This window comes from Somniosus microcephalus, chromosome 7 (assembly GCF_052327205.1).
Source record: "Somniosus microcephalus isolate GS21.2 chromosome 7, FLI_Smic_1.0, whole genome shotgun sequence".
Taxonomy (NCBI): domain Eukaryota; kingdom Metazoa; phylum Chordata; class Chondrichthyes; order Squaliformes; family Somniosidae; genus Somniosus; species Somniosus microcephalus.
The window spans coordinates 48,573,812-48,587,231 of NC_140993.1; the positions used below are offsets into that span (position 1 = coordinate 48,573,812).

General features: G+C 47.2%; 1 protein-coding gene across 2 annotated transcripts in view; it reads left to right on the forward strand.

The window, feature by feature from the left end:
* fam135b (family with sequence similarity 135 member B) overlaps positions 1-13,420 on the forward strand; it is a 577,057-nt gene that overhangs the window by 540,509 nt on the left and 23,128 nt on the right. Inside the window, exon 17 of one of the 2 annotated variants that reach the window (XR_015078967.1) lies at positions 1,602-1,711. The exons of the other annotated variant lie outside the window; for it this stretch is intronic. The gene's annotated coding sequence lies outside the window, so the exon portion shown is untranslated. The remainder of the gene's footprint in view (positions 1-1,601; positions 1,712-13,420) is intronic. 2 annotated transcript variants of the gene reach the window in all.

A 13,420-nucleotide genomic window follows, 5' to 3' on the forward strand; every position in this document is an offset into this window, starting at 1 on the left:
CTGAATGCAGCAGGCCCAGAGACAGAGAACCCTGAATCAGCATTTAACCTTCAGTCATTCTTGCAGTTCTGAGGCATTTGCCATTCTAAAATTAAGTTATTTAAATAGTTTGTTAAATCCTGATACTGGTGGAAATTGCAACAAGTGCTGTCAAGAAAGGTGATTGATATGAATAAGCTGCTCAACTATATCCTAAATAAATCATTACAAGAAAATAGACAATGCTGTTTTTATAGGGCGCGGGACAGGGCACAACAAAAAAGGCACGACACAACATAAGTCTATAAAGTCTTGTTTTTTAGGGGGATTGGATACTGTATTGGGTTATGAACATCAAACTTTCAAATGTGGGACCTGATTGCAAATCCAGCCTAGGCTATTGAGATGAACAATTCTTTAATCTGTTGCCTGCAAGCTTGCTATGTGTAATCAGTTTGGACAAACTTAATCCAGTTCTTAGTGGCCATGGACACATGGAATGCAAATGTTTTGAATTTGGCACTAGTTGGCAGTCTCGCTCAGATAGATCACAGGTTGGCTTGTGTTGGAAATCAGAAGTTGTCACACTGGTACTCTCCTGAAGTTGGGGTTCCAACACGTTCGAGCAGAGTAGAAAGAGCTTTACTTTGCATATAACAGCGATAGCCCATAAAATCTGCGATACTGTGGGGTAAGCGCTTCTTCTGCCCAACCCCACTTATGTTCTGGTGTGTGTATTGGGTAATCACCCTTGTGCTCGCTGACCTACATTGGCTTCCGGTTAAGTAACGCCTTGATTTTAAAATTCTCATCCTTGTTTTCAGATCCCTCCATGGCCTCGCCCTCCCTATCTCAGTAACCTCCTTCAGTCCTACAACCCTCTGAGATTTCTGAGCTCGTCTAATTCTAGACTCTTGAGCATCCCTTATTTTAATCGCTCAACCATTGATGGCCGTGCCTTCAGCTGCCAAGGCCCTAAGCTCTGGAATTTCCTCTCTAAACATCTCCGACTCTCTACCTCTCTCTCCTCCTTTTGGACACTCCTTAAAACCTACCTCTTCTGCTCTAATATCTCCTTATGTGGCTTGGTGTCAAATTTTGTTTAATAATGCTCCTGTGAAGTGCCTTGGGACGTTTTATAATGCTAAAGGCGCTAAATAAATACAAGTTTGTTGTTTCCAGACCACTCGAGGAATCCATCCAATGCACCTCTCGTGGGCCCAGCGGTGTCTGCGTCTGTTGAAAGCAGGCTGAGCTGCTGTTCTAGGCCACAAGTGGGCTCCAGCCGCAGTATTAGTTAAAGTCTCCTGGCTCATTTCCGTGGGAATCAAGGAAGTTTATTCAGCTGTTTATTTATCCGAACAGTATAGGAGACTCTTTTGCGACCTCTGCCTCCCCCTCGAGCTTACGATGTCTCTACGATGTGTACACCCCTGTTGGAGCAACTGCTCCTATTTTTTAAAGTTCCCCCCGCACCGTCCCTCCCCTCCCCAATTGTTCTCTCCCTCCCTCCCGCCTGGAATGGGGTCGCAGTCAGAACAAAATCGCGTGTAGATGTTCTGCCCTGAATATTACCTAATCTGGGAGTCATTGCCTGAAAGGGAAAGTGTTTTGTTCCCCAGGCCTATAATTTCTCTTCTCGATGAGCACAGACAAACAAAATAGCGGGGAAAGTCGAAAAACACACCGATCTGCAGCAGCTGAACCAGATGTTGGGCAAAGCAATATACAGGTATATATAAAAAAAAATTAACTAGCACTAATGCCTTTGGGAAGAATTGCCATCAAGTTGCAGCGAGCCACCATGTCCTTCATCATAAAGTGATGGATAGCTCATAAAAATCATTTCCCATTACAGATTGTCTAAAATGCTCTCCCTGCAAAACGTTTGGCTCGATTTACAGACCATTCCCTGCCTCTCCTCCATGTGTCTCCAGAGACAATACCGAGTGGGCATAATAGATCATATCCAATTCACTCAGCAAATGATACTTTCTCTGTAATTGCTGAACGCGGACCTGCGTGAAAGGAAAGGGGAAAGTTTTGAAACACAAGCAATTATCTAGCCCCCAGCAGGAACACATTTCTTTCCTTCCTCCGCAGAGGAGAAAAAGAACAAGTTTCAAAATGGGTTGTTTCTTTATCAACTGCGGAGTAATTGTCAGCAAATGTTCATTGCCAGGCGATAACGCCACGCTCGTTCTGGCTGATTGTTCTCAACTGCTAGTCTAGGGGCTTTCTAGGTTTAAAATTACGAGAAAAATCTAGGGGGAGTACATTTTGTTCACCGTGCTACCTCATTTTATATTGAAAATAGACATATTTATAAAACTATCCTTTCACATTTATAGATAAAGGCCTAGAAATTCAATGGCAGCATGCCCAGCTTTTGGGAGCTGAACAGAAGCCTAAGCCTCCAATATGGCGGGCGGGAAGCATGCGCTCATTATGAGTCAGATGTGTACTGCTTGCCATATTGGTATAGGCATATGTATCTGCAAATATGGGGCCTGACACCTGTTTGAGGACCCCTGTACAAAATTGGGTTGCTGGGCCGACAGTATTCAGGAAAACCAGGTCTACATGAAGCCTAACTGGCATCTTTAAAGGGACTGCTACAGGCCAAGAAGGGTAAGTTTTTTTTAAAAAGTACTGAATGTGGAGCTGGCAGAAGCAGGAGTGGTCCTCCCAACTCCACGTTAAAACTATGGCCCAGTGCCAGCCATCACTCACCCCACCTCCCGATTGACCCACCCCCAATTGCCCCAAATTGCCCTCCCTTTAACGGTCACTCCCTCGCGATCGTGTCCCATTCCCCTTTAACAACCTTCCTGAGGGCCAGTCCAAAATTCAAAGCCCCTTCGCTGGCAAGCTGCCTGAGGAGGCCCACCAGGTGTCCGCAACTCACCAGCCTCATTTAACTGAAGCTTGAGGCCCAATATTGGGTGCACCTTGGGTCTAACCATTCAGGTGCAGGGATTGTTCCATGTGCCCACTTTGCGCTGGCAGGTTGACGCGAACGAATTTCTAGGCCATAATAGCAAATTATAGGCATATTGAGCTTATCCAATAAGTAACTGTGCTCTACAGGCCAGAAAGGTGTTAAGTTCAATTGCATATCTGCAGCTACTTAACTGACCTCATTGTGTTGATAGGGATGCTACAGTTGCCTCAGTACCCCCTTGATAAAGGAAAGGAAAATGGTAGGGCTCCTGCTCACCGTCCAGTGACTCTCGCAGAAAGTGCATGTGTGTGGATGTCACGTGAAATTAAGACTGGGTTCAGCTATGATGTCTGGCAACACTCTCATTCAAAGCTCACCCATGAACAATACTCACTGGGCGAGGTACTGGACAGTGCCTGACATTTGTGGAACCATAGCCCAGCATAGAGTCAACACCTTCGGGAGGGGAGGGGAGGAGAGTTAAAAAAAAAATCTAATGTTTAACTTGAACAGAGATCTAACCAGTCTCCTGTTGCTTTCATGAAATCACCGGATTAATGGCATTACTGGAGAACCTTAGTAGCTGGAAGACTTTCTACATCAGCTAACATACTGTGAGATCATCGTGATCCTTCCGGCTCTCAGCAGTTCAGTCAATTTTTCCGACTCCAATTTTCTTCCTACTCTAACTTTCTTCCTTTTTTAAATTTATTAATTCACAGGGTGTGGGTGTCGCTGGCAAGGCCAGCATTTATTGCCCACCCCTAATTGCCCTTGAGAAGGTGGTGATGAGCCGCTTTCTTGAACCACCGCAGTTCATGTGAAGATACTCCCACAGTGCTGTTAGGGAGGGAGTTTCAGGATTTTGACCCAGCAACGTTGATGGAACGGCGATATATTTCCAAGTTAGGATGGTGTGTGACTTGGAGGGGAACTTGGAGGTGGAGGTGTTCCCATGCGCCTGCTGCCCTTGTCCATCTAGGTGGTAGAGGTTGTGGGCTTGGGAGGTGCTGTCAAAGAAGCCTTGGCAAGTTGCTGCAGTGCATCTTGTAGATGGCACACGGTACACCGGTGGTGGAGGGAATGAATGTGTAAGGTGGTGAATGGGGTGCCAATCAAGTGGGCTTTTTCCTGGATGGTGTCAATGTTGTTGGAGCTGTACTCATTCAACCCATTATCTCTAGGCAATCATTACAAAGGGGAGGACTGCTCAAGGATTTGAAAATAGCTAACATAACATCAATCTTTTAAAGGCAAATAGGTACTTCCCAGAAATCTACAGATCTGGGAAGCATCCTGATAGAGGGGATAATGAAACATCGGGATAAGTATTGTATGGGATGGTAAGAAGGAGTGAGTATGGATTCATGGGAGACAAAATCAGACAAAGTTACTCGATTTCTAGAATGAGATGAAGGCCCTTATTGATAATTCTGTGGTAGTAAATACATTGGCCCCGATTTTCGGCTTGTGTGGGGAATGGTCGGATTTCCCCAAATGTGGGGATTCTGACACACCTAAAAAAGTGTCAGCCAGCTCCACGCAATTTTCCCTCAAGTGGCCAATTAATTCCCAGCATGTGGGAAGCCTTGCTAATTGTCCAATTCGAGTCAGAAATCCCCACACTATGATGTCATCATTCGTGCTGCTTTCAAAGTGTCCAGCAAGCTTCTCCACCTCTGCAGGCTTCTCAACCACTCTTGCACAATGGCAGAGGAGCCTGCACCAGCTGCTGCCAGCGGCAGAGGCCGAGCTGCCTTCAAATTCGACAAGGCTTCACTGCAGGCATTATTGGATGGGGTTAGGGCCCACAGGGAGGTCCTCTTCCCTTGGTCAGGGAGGAAGAGGCCTCCCACTGAGACCAATGCTGCATGGATGCAGGTGTCAGCAGATGCCAACTTGCTGGGAGTCACCAGAAGAACCTTGGCATTACATCTCTATCTCCTTCCTTTACTCCCCTACAGTACCATCCAGAGCCCCCGTCCTCACTGTGGAGGAGGAAGAGGCTGTGCAGCCAGACTCCTCAGAGGAAGCTCCAACCTCTGAGGGTGCAGCATCAGCAGAAGTAAGCGCACCCATCACCAGCGCAGACACTCACACCTCGGGGGGGCCTTCGGGACATAGAGTAGTGTTGTCACCTGGTGTTTCACAGCTGACAAGTGAGCCTCAGCAGATTCTGGATACAGGGACAGCAGTGGAGAGTCTTCGTCGGAGGGCGCAGGGCTCTGCCAGCTCAGCTCAGCTGCGCTGCATCTCGACCCTCTGCCTCTGGGTCCATCCGCAAGAGAAGAGGTGATGGATCCCCATGCACAGATGCAGGAGTCTCTGGCAGGTTTTGTCTCCAGGGTCGCTGCGAGTGTGGAACAAATGGAGGAGTCCATAGCGACCATGAGCAGAGCCTTTGTGGAGTCATTGGTGCATGAACGCAGCACCATGGAAAGGTTGGCAACCTCCATGGAGGAGATAACTCGCCAGGGTACGGAAAACATGGTGAGTGCTTATAAGAGAATGACATCTCTTGAGGAGCGTTGGCCATCTGTTGAACAGAGAAACCAGATCTTCATGGAAGTCCTTCTGAGTAGGACTGCCAGTGCAGAAACGGGTCCCACTGGCCCCCTAAAGCGCAGCAAGGTGCTCTCAAGCCACTTCCAAGTGCTGGCCCCTTCTGGCTTGTGCAGCTTCAGGTGAATGAGCAGCAGCCTGGTGCTCCTGGTAATCATCCTGCTGTTCCTGGTTCTGCTGCTGCCACCTCTGCTGTTGGAGATCCTCTAATGCCAGGAAGGGAAGATGCCAAAGGCCTCCCATGCTTCTAGCAGATGCCTCGGTTGAGGAGGTCCTGAGTTAGGGTGGTGAGAGGGGCTTCCCAGGAGCTCACACTGAAGAAGTGTGTGAGGCTCCAACTTTCTGCAGCTGCTCCTAAGGCTTCAAATAGTTCCCCCAAGCCTTGATCAACAAGGTCCTGCAGCCTGCAAATGCTGCCTCTTTAAATTTCTTCAGCCCTCAGCGACCTGCTGCTGCAAGCAAGCAAGCCAGCTGTTTTCATGCCAGCTCTCATCGGCGGGTTTCCCCGCAGGCGGGTTTCAGGTGGGGAAAGCCCCAAAGTCGCAACGGCACGGGAAAATCGTCCTTAACAAGGTGATCATTGGTGATTAGTGCTCCGACGACCAGTCCCGCCAGCGGCGGGCGGGACTGAAGCGGGGCGCGTGGAAACGGCGGTCCGAAAGTCAGACGGGGCGGGGAATCAGGCGGGGGGGGGGGGGGGGGGGTCCCGACCCGCTTTTTCCGCGATTTTTGGACCACGGCCGCATGAAAAGCCGCCCGACAGCTGCCCAAAAATCGGGGCCATTGACTTTTTACCCCAATATGGTTTTATAATTACATGAATAACACCATTTGAACGTAATAATTTTTCAACTAATTTGGTCAAAAACATGGATATATAAAAAAAGTAACTAAAACAAGTAGTCATTAACCCTTCACTGTGACTGTGAGGAAACACTGGAGAAACGTTGACTTTTTCAGCTTTGAAAGGAGATGACTGAGAAGTGACCTTATAGAGGTATATACGATAACTAACAGTATAGAAGAGGTAAATCTGGAATACTACTTCAAACTAAACTATGGCAGTATGATAGCAGTACAGATTCAAACAGGCAGAAGGTGAATTTAAGACTAGGTCAGGAAGTTCTTCACACAGAAAGTGAACAGGGGGATGGACTTCTGGGTAGGGTCGTGGAGGCAAAAACCATGCAACGATTTAAGAAAGATCCAGATGCTCTAATTGGGGGGAGGGGGACAGTTGATTATTTCTACATGAATAAGCAAGTATGTGTCAAATAGTCTCCTCGTCCATATCTTGTGACTTCTACAATGTAGAGACTCATTTTCTGCATTATACAAGCAAAGACCATCATGAGAACAACCTATAAAGGGTGTTCTATCTATCGAATTGTGGTTCACGTAGGGAGTTGGAAAAAGTTCGATTATCATCGGAACAAAGTAAGTCATTCACGTTTTTTTAAATTCATGATAGAAGCCAAGTTTGACTGCCAGAGTCAGAGCAGTTCCCCGGAGTATTCTTTTAAAGTGCAGAAACCCATAAAATCCAGCACTAAAAGCTACAGGGTAATCTGTTTGACTGTGAGCTTGTCAAATATCTTCAGATCATTTGGTCTTGCTACCTCAGTCTGTATCGGAAAAAAATTCTTAAAAGGGAAACTGTAGGCTCTTATTGAAAGTTCTTTGAAATATACAGAGAAAATTCCTCACACAGATCAAACTTGAGAACTAAAAAAGAACAGAAATGCACAGTCGGTCAGTCAGCATCTGAAAGAGAACCAAAGGTAATGAACTGCTGCAGGGCCCCGTGGCCACCTGAAACATATAACCCTCTTTCCGAAGCTGACAGACTTGTTGCTTATGTTCAGCACTTTATGGTTTGATTGTAGATTTCTACAATTTGAAAATAAGGGTGGGGAAAGACCATTGGGTCAGTTCATGGTCACTCTACTTGCTGCCCCGTGCAAATTTGTGTACCACCACCTTCGACCACCAAAAATGCTAACTCCGCGGGGAACAAAAAAAGGAATAAAAACCGTGACTCATTTTGGGAAAAGATCTGAAAAATTCCTCCTGCATAAGACAATCAAACAGCCACCAAGAGGCCACAGTTGCCCAAGAAACTAGCTGAATTTAATTAACCACACACACATCCCCAACACATATAGAAATACAAGGTACAACACGGAAACAGGACATTTGGCCATGTCAGTGTTTACCCACCACGCAAGCCAGTTAGTTTTAATCACGTTTATAACCTGTTCCCATATCCCTTCAACTCCTTTTCCTTCACCCACCTATCCAATATAATCTTGAATTTTGCTTAGTTTCTGCCTCAATCACTAACCCTGGAGATGGATAACTCTCTGTAACAAGAAGTTTCCCCTGCCCTCTATTCTAAATTTCTTATATTTAACTTTGTATCAATGGACCTTTGTTCTTGACCACTCAATTACTGGATGTCGGACAAGTAGGCTGACAACACAGGGGCAGTGGATGGGGTGAGAGAAGTGTGGAGAGGTAGAGCTGGGTGTCATCAACATCTATATGGAAGCTGACCCCATGTCTTTGGATGAGGTTGCCAAGGGGCAGCATGTAGATGGGGGAGAGCACAGGGCCAAGGATGGATCATTAGGGTCTCTGCAGGTAACAGTGTGGGGACTGGAAGTGAAGCCTTCGTTGAAGATGCTCGCTGTGTACGATTGAATAGGTAAGAGTGGAACCAAGTGTGAAACAGTCTCAATGAGCTGAAAGGTACTGAAGGAAGATGTAGTCGTTGACTGCGTCAAAGGATGCAGAGGGATAACACACCATGGTCACTGTCACGGAGCTGGCCGTTTCAGTCCCAAGGCAGGGACAGAATCCTGATTGGAGAGATTCAAACATGGAGTTGAGTGAAAGATCGGTATGGATTTGGGAGGTGGACAACATGTTCAAGGATATGGAAAGGAAAGGGAGGTTAGAGATGGGGTGGAAGTTTGCAAGAACAGAGGGGTCAAGGATAGGTGATAATGCCAGTTTTAAAAGGGATGGGGATCTGAGGAGGAGGACCAATTACAATGTCAGGTAGCATGGAAGCTAGGAAAGAAAGTTAGGTGCTCAGCAGCTTTGTGGTAATGGGGTCTCATGGACCCGCTGAGCGGGCATGATGGGAAGTAGGAGGGAAACAAACAGATTCAGGGCAACGGTGGGGCTTGATATGGTCCAGCAAGATGTGGTGATGGTGGGGGGCACCTGGGTGAGGGTTGGCCTAATGGGCAAGGATAAGGAGGCAAGCAGCACAGGCAGCTGAATGAATGGTCTCAATCTTAGTGACAAGGAGCTTCTTGTACTTGTTAGAGTTGAAGGTAGAAGAGACAGGGGAGAGGGGTGTAAAGAGATGGTTGATAGTTAATAAAAGAAGCTAGGCGATACTTTGCTCTCCAGGATGATCCTGGATTAGTAGGTGGTTTTGGCAGAGGAGAGTTAAGCCTGATGGTGCTTGATATTGTTCAGCAAGATCTGGTGATGGCCGGCTAAAATGCACTTAATTAGAGTCAAACATGCAGAATGCCCACTCTACTGCAGACTTGGCCATGACCAGTGACCTGTGAGTCAGCATCTTTAGGAGAGGAGGATGAAAAATGGAACAGAATTCATTTTTAATAGCTGATTGATACTTTGCCCATTTTTCCCTCTCCCATGATTGATTAAATATAGGGTAGGTTTACAGTAACTTAAAAGATAAAGGCCTAAAAATTTGGTTGCTTTGCGCCTCCCGTTAGTGCCCTAAGAGGGCACTAACGGGGCGCAAAGCAACTAGCGCCTGGGCGCGGTGGCGCCAACGCCTCCCGCGAAATTCAGCGGGAGGTTAGCGGCGGTGGTAACCGTCAGTGCCCCAGCTGCGATCTTCGGTCGCGCCCCCTGACTTACCGCTGGACGCTATGTCCGACGGGGTCAGGGGGGCCTGCCTGCGGCCGGGACGGCGCAAATTAAAGGAGAGGTGCCGGGCGACCATTTTTGTTGCTGGCTACCTGCCGTTCCCGGCCTCCTCTGCAGCCCCGCCCACCCCCCCCCCCCCCCGCCCCGCGGGTGCTGGCTGCGCTCAATGAGCCCGGCATTTCTCTTCAGTGCCAGGCTCTTTTGCTGACTTCTGATCCCTGGTGGCCCAGCTGGGCCCCGGGCCGCTCTGCGCTAGGCCCCTCCCCTTTAAGAAAGGGAGGAAGGCCTGCACTACCACAGCACATAGCGCTGCGATATTCACTTGCAGCACCCCAAGAGGGAGGCGGAGCACTTCATGTAGCACCCCGCTTCCCTCTTGCTGCGCTACCGGTGAATTTTGGCCGCGGGTGCACTAATTTTTTCGGGCCGAAGTTAGCCCCCTGAAGGGGGCGTGACTCAATTTTTCCCCCAAAATCTTAAGAAAACAAGAAGAGGCCACCAAGACTTAGATAGAAAATAGATCCCGACCTAATCAAACTTTTCAAGATTATGAATGGCAAAGTACCCAAGTATCGGGGAAACAAATTAAAAATGAGAAAGAAGGGCAATCAGGTGGAACCTTTTTACTCAAAGCGTAATAGAGCTGTGGAATAAGTTAGCAGGAAAAATCATTGAAGCAAACATTATGAATGGGGTCCAAAGGCAATTAACTGTTTCTAAAGTGAGAATGGATTGGGGGTGGGGTGGGGTAGAATGTGAAGGTTGTTAGTTGGGGTTGAGAGCTATCAAAATTATCCTGGCTTGTTGACCTTAATAGTCTTTTCTGTTCTTAAAAATTCTCATGTTCATGCGCTCCATCATTTGCTTCCTTATAGACTAAATATATAATCTAACTCATCATTAAGTTCACACCACCTATTTAATCTCCTGAGGGAAAATACTGCGTAACTATTCACTGATCCCACATTACAACAGTGACTACACTCCAAAAAAGTACTTCATTGGCTGTAAAGAGCTTTGAGACATCCGGTGGTCATGAAAGGCGCTATATAAATCCAAGTCTTTTTTCTTTTTAATCCTCAAAGGTGAACAAGTTAACCTCCAGAATACCTATTGATCATTGCTGTGGAAATGCTGATGGCCTAAACTATGGCCAGAGGAATGGAAAAATGAAGAAGAGCGTTCATAGCAATTACAGTAGCTGGAGAGAATTAAATTGAACCATAGCATGTTACAGCACAGAAATAGGCCATTTTGCCCATCAGGTGCTTTATGCCACATGACGCATTTAAATTAATTCCATAACCTTTAATATTTGTCTTTTACAAGTAATTATCTAATTCTTGTTAATAGAATTTATGGGCATTGCTTTATCAAGAATACCAACAACTTGCATTCATATGGCACTTCTGGCATAGAAACACATCCCAAGGTGCTTCATAGAGGCTTAAGGGAAACATGGATGCTGAGCCAAAGAGGAAAGATTAAGAGGGATGATCAAACATTTGGTCAAATACCTGCATTTCAGGGAGGGTTTAAAGGACCAAAGGGAGATGGAGGGGTTCAGAGAGGGAATTCCAGAGTCTTGGGTCTAGATGGCTGAAAGCAGGGCCACCAGTGGTGAGGTGGAGGGAAGGAGAAGGCACAAGAATCCAGAGCCAGAGGAACAGAGAGTTCACGTCCCAATCCTCTTCTGACTGGCCTTCACCTGGCAGAAAGCCACAGCGTCTTCCTTGCTCAGGTCAGAGTTAAAATTGCAGCCAGTGACCAATGACCTCATCAGATCCCAGTCTGCATATTTAAAGAAGGACCCTGTTGCCTGTGGGTGGGCGTCTTAGCTGCCTGTCCAGAAGTACTGGTAAAAATCACCAATGGCAGGATCGGGCATGATATCAGTGGGTAAGTCACCCGGTGGATTTTAACTGCTTACCCAACCAGCTTCCAACGGGCGGGTAGGGTTAAAACCTCCCCTTTCTCTCTCCTAATCAACCAAGGTCAATCTATACTTTAGAACATAAGAACCTTTAGACAAAGAAAAACCTTGACATGAAGACATGTTAAGCTTCATATTACAGTGTACACTGGTTGAAGCGTAACAGTTCTTGAAAAAGTGAAATGAGGAGAGGCCATTTAGCCCATCATGTATATTCTATCCATCGACCGTGACACCAATTTGCTTGTCACCATTGGCCACTTAATGAGTACCAAGGAACCTCATGAGCTGCATGTAAATTTTCTGTCACAGTTCCCATTCATTTGTATATATCTCAGGCTATGAACACTGACAGACCTTGGGGTTTTCATTTATGCACCAGTGAGGTAATGGCACTTAAAACAGCCCTTTCCAAACCTGCAGGACCACAAAATTCAAGCAAGACAAACCAGTAAGCAGTATAGGGCCAATTTTCCAGTGCTGGTTAAGTGGAGCTGGAACTGCCTATCAGCTAGTGTAAAATCACCCTGAGCTGACTGCCCATCATTTTCACCATCAGCTCGTTTGAATAATTAGCATGAATTCCCAGTGCAAAGTTATACTTATGCCCGGAGCTAGCCTAATGGGGCATGCAGAAAGTCTAGCTGGCAAGTAACCCTTGAAAGCTCAAGGGGGAAAAATTTGTTTGGTTAGCGCCTCTGGGAGGTGCTAGGAAATTAGCGCCCGAGCACGGCGATTTTAGCGTCACTCGCGAAATTGACCAGTCGTTTTGCGGCAGCGCTAAACATTACCACCACGATCTCCTGCGCCCGCAGATCGTGACGTCAGTCAAGCGTGCAACGCCCCGGTAACGCCCCAGACCGGATATTGAGTCGCCCCCCTGCCTTAGCATCTGCCGCTAGGAACGACAGGTAATGGGGAACGTTTTCAAGACAGGAAGGGGCTGGGGGAGTGCTATTTAAAGGCGGGCGCTTCCTGCCTTTTCTTGTCGGCAACATTTTTGGTTTTAACGCTGTCCTAAGGAGTTTTGGCCCTCAGCACCACTTTTGAGGTTCCTAAGCGCCGAGCTCTTTCCCTTGGCCTATCCATTAGTGCTTCCAACACAATTGCTTTTGAGGTCTCTCCAGGCCGAGATTCAAGGCTGCAATGAGCAGGGTGTGACTGGCCAGCAAGATGGCCCCTCCCCTTTAAGAACTGGACGGCGCCAGTCTGTTTGGCTTCCATGGTAACTGGCATCGCCTGAGCTTCGGTAGCGTTCTGAGATAGCGCCTCGCTCCCTGACCTTTGCACCTTAAGAGAGGTGTGTAGTGCCTGATTTAACACTCAAATCACCTCCAGAGGTGATAAAGGCGAATTTTGGAGTCGGAGGCGATAATTAGCACCGGGCGCTAAACTTTGCGCCCGGCTGATATTAGCGCCCCAAAATGGGCGACACCGAATTTTTCCCCCCAACCTTTTTAAAAAGACAAAAACAGCATGTTTGTGTATCCCTGTACGGAAATAAGCAGGAAGGGGAGCAAAAGAGCAGAATGGTGGAAGCTGAGACCTGGGAATTCTTCTGCTTAACCTTTCCCTAATGTTCTGCAAAGCTGGAATTTCCACACAGACACACACAAACATCGCATGCAGAACCTTACTACGTGAGCTCTGCTTGAAGTTGTGTCAGGAAGCTAGTATCTGCCCCTTTTCTGTTGTTCTCGGCTTGGAAAAGTGGCCTGCTAGCATTGCCTCTGACTCATAGCAACACAACACCACATAGCGTCCTGTGTCTCTCACAGAAGTTCGCTAGCACCAACACAGCTACACTATGGAAAATGCAGTCAGTGAGGTTGAGGAGGCAGGACAAACAAGTCGCATTGGGGAAAAAAGGAGCAGGAACCTGCTGGACAGATGATCACATGGGTGCCATCAGTCCCCCTTCACAGCGGTGCAGTGATATTGGCTAGCAGTGCCCTGCTTCTTTTTCTTTTCATCGAGAAAGGAGACAAAAATGCTGTGGTGCTAACTGATGCTTCACTCACTTGTTGGATACATTGATTGTCAGCACATTAGCTGACAGTGCAGTGCTTGGCTGAAATGAGCGG